Genomic DNA, 3,861 nt, shown 5'->3' with positions numbered 1-3,861 from the left:
GGACCAGATGCCATGATCTTCAGTTTTTGAATGCTGAGTTGTAAGCCAGCTTTTTCACTCTCCTCTTTCACCTTCATCAAGAAGCTCTTTAGTTCTTCTTCGCTTTCTGTCATAAGGGTGGTGTCATCTGTATATCTGAAGTTATTGATATTTCTCCTGACAATCTTGATTCCAGCTACTGCTTCATCCAGCTCGGCATTTTGCATGATATACTCTGCCTATAAGTTAAATAAGCAGGGTGACAAAATACAGCCTTGATGTCCTTTCCCAGTTTAAAGAATTCGAATATAAGATGATTGACACTATGTAAAAAAGGTGACTCTGGATAAGAACTTTATGTATATAAAAATATATAATATAAAATTGAAAGTAGTTGTGTGAAGGTACAAGATTTTTTTCTTTTCTTAAAATGCTATTTTGCACATAGATGTAAAATATATATGTAAAAAGTATATATAGTATATATGTATTACACAGTATATATGTATTACACAGTATATATGCATGGTGTGTGTGTGCTTACATGCCTGTGTGTGTATATGTAGGAACTCATGAAGTAAATTCCTTCCAAGAGATGAGAAGCATTCAAGCTGAGACTAGGGGCTTGTTGGCACCCCTTGAGGGCTTTTAGAGACAGGGAAACACCAGACTGCTCCTCTCCACTGTGGAGGAGGCTGTCTGCCAAGTTTGTCATTCTCTGGTGACTCAGGGGTACTTCTGACAGTTATTAGTGATGATTTTTACAGCCTGGCCTAATTAAGTTACTACTCAAGCTTAAGCTTAAAAGAAAATTAGCCTCTTTCCTTCAACAGACTGTCAATAACAATGTCACCTTGTCCCAGAAATGTCCCAAGCACATCATTCAGTCCTAACAGTCCCTGTGCTGGGCATCACGACTTCACATTCATGAACACGTATGAACAACGACCACCTTTCATAACCCATGTTGATGTTGTTGTTCAGTCACTAAGTCGTATCTGACTCTTTGTGACCCCATGGACTGCAGCACACCAGGCTTCCCTGTCCTTCATTATCTCCCAGAGCTTGCTCAAACTCATGTCAATTGAGTCAGTGACACCATCCAACCATCTCATCCTTTGTCACTCCCTTTTCCTCCTGCCCTCAATCTTTCCCAGCATCAGGGTCTTTTCCAATGAGTCAGCTCTTCACATCAAGTGGCCAAAGGATTGGAGCTTCAGCATCAGTCCTTCCAATGAATATTCAGGGTTGATTTCCTTTAGTATTGACTGGTTTGATCATCACCAGTGGGACTGCTTCTATTAATTGCAAATCCCCTTTATTAACCAGAAGGATGTTGCTTTTGTGTCACGTAGAAGCAAACAATTAATAGGACATTTTTTGGGTGACTTGGGCCCATGGAGCACCAAGTCAAAAACCTCCTTTTAGTCCTTGTTTTGAAGCTGATCTAAGTTGACCCTCTCTGCTCCATCTTTACCTTTTTATAATGTGAGCAGAACTTTTGAATGTAGTATTTATAGCGATTGTCCCCAGTTGTGAGAGCTCAATGAGGAGAAATTGATGGGAAGTGACTTTGCCAAAAGTTTTAAGCCTGTTCAGTTCTTTCTTGGCGATGACTAACTCCTAATTTAGGATGATCCAATAGGAATGTGCTTGTGCCCTTCAAATACTGCTATATCATGCTGTTTTTTAGGCCGATGTTGGTTTGTGGAAGTTCAGAATCAGACATCCATCTGATGTTTCAGATGTCATGGGGTCCACTCTTATTTCTATTTATGTGCAAATCATAGGTCAGGACTTGCCTGGTTGTCCAGCAGTTATGACGGCATGCTTTCAATGCAGGGGCATGGGCTCAGTCCCTGGTTGGGGAACTAAAATCCTATATGCCTCGAGGTGCAGCCAAATAATAATAATAAAAACAGCAAGAAAAAGTTAAAAAAAAATGTGTCATATGCTCAGAGATAGATTAATTTTATTCTAATTAAAATTCTATATTTACCCTCATCTATGTTAGTTGTAGGTTTAATTTGTATCTCTGACTCAGTGGACATGAATTTGAGCAAACTCCAGGAGACAGTGAAGGACAGGGAAGCCTGATGTGCTGCAGTCCATGGGGTGCAGAGTCAGACATGATTTAGTGACTGAACATCAGCAACAACAATTTATATTCCCAAGTGGCATGGTGATAAAGAATCTGCCAGCCAATGCAGGAGATGCAAGAAATGCAGGTTCTGTCCCTGGGTGGGGAAATCTCCTGGAGGAGGAAATGGCAAAACACTCCAGTATTCTTGCCTATTAAAAAAAAAAAAAAAACCCCATGTACAGAGGAGCCAGGCAGGTGATAGTCCATGGGGTCGCAAAGAGTAGGGCACAACTGAGCGACTGAGCACACGTGCATGCATGCAACCATTTCTTATACACAGTTACTGAATGCCTCGCTTGTCAATTCCACAACAATAAACTGTGGGAATCAAAGGTCTCCCAGGAGAATCAGGAGGGCTTTGCAGGAGAGGTGAGCAAGGCACAGCTGAGAGACCAGCCTAAACCAGGGCCTAGAGGATGCACCTCACATGTTTTCAAAACCTGGACACAGCTAGCAAAGACTAGAGAGATCAACAGGACTGGATCGCATCACCACATCAATAAATCTGGATTATCCTTTAGTAATCCTGATAGCTCCGTTGGTAAAAAATCCTCCTGCAACGTAGGAGACCCTGGTTCAATTCCTGGGTTGGGAGGATCTGCTGGAGAAGGGATAGGCTACCCACTCCAGCATTCTTGGCTTTTCTTTGTTGCTCAGCTGGTAAAGAATCCACCTGCAATGCAGGAGACCTGGGTTCAATTCCTGGGTTAGGAAGATCCCCTGGAGAAGGGAACAGTTACCCACTCCAGTATTCTGGCCTAGAGAATTCCATGGACTGTATAACCCCTGGGGTCACAAAGAGTCAGACAGGACTGAGTGACTTTCACTTCACTTCACTTTAATAACCATGAGGACACAATGAGGGCTTTAAACAAGGGAGTCATGTCATTCCCTTGTTCATTCAACAATATTTATTGAGCACCTAGGATGTGCCAGGTACTGGTCAAGATACTGGTGATATAAAAATAAACAAAGCCTCAGTTTACACCAGGTGATGACAAGTGCCATCAAAAAGGAAGTACACTTTGGAGGGTGATGTTGACTATACATAGATGTACTCTGTACAGGTAGTCAGCATGGAAGGCATGAACCACATATCATGTGGCCATCTGAGAACAACAATGTTCCAGGCCGTGGGAATAGGGGAAGGCCCTGAGGTAGGACTGGGCTATGCCTGTTTGAGCCACACGCGGGAATTCAATGCTCAAGCAGAGCGGTCAAGGGGGAGAAAGTGGGAGTTGAGGACAGAAGGATGGTAGGACAGATCTAGGCTCTTAAAGACTTGCTGTTTTAAAGTGAGTGAAAGTGTTTAGTCTTCAGTTGTATCCTACTGCTTTAGACCCCGTGGACTGTAGCCTGCCAGGCTGCTCTGTCCATGGGGTTCTCCAGGCAAGGATACTGGAGTGGTAGCCATTCCCTTCTCTGGGGATCGTCCCAACCCAGGGATCAAATCTCAGTCTCCTGCATTGCAGGCTCCTGCATTTTTACCATCTGAGCCACCAAGGAAGCCCCCGTTCATTTGGAGCAAAAATAAGGCACAATGTAATTATTTTGTTTATTTATTTGGCTGCATCGGGTCTTAGTTGCAGCACACAGGCAGGGTCTATGTTGCATCACGCAAGACCTTCTGAGGCAGTGCTCTGATTCTCTAGTTGCGGCAGGTAGATTTATTTGCTCGGCCACATGTGGAATCTTAGTTCCCTAAGGACTGAACCCTCATCTCCTGCATTGCAAGGCAG

Source organism: Bubalus kerabau, chromosome 5 (genome assembly GCF_029407905.1).
Source record: "Bubalus kerabau isolate K-KA32 ecotype Philippines breed swamp buffalo chromosome 5, PCC_UOA_SB_1v2, whole genome shotgun sequence".
NCBI lineage: Eukaryota > Metazoa > Chordata > Mammalia > Artiodactyla > Bovidae > Bubalus > Bubalus kerabau.
This window is presented reverse-complemented; position numbering follows the sequence as displayed.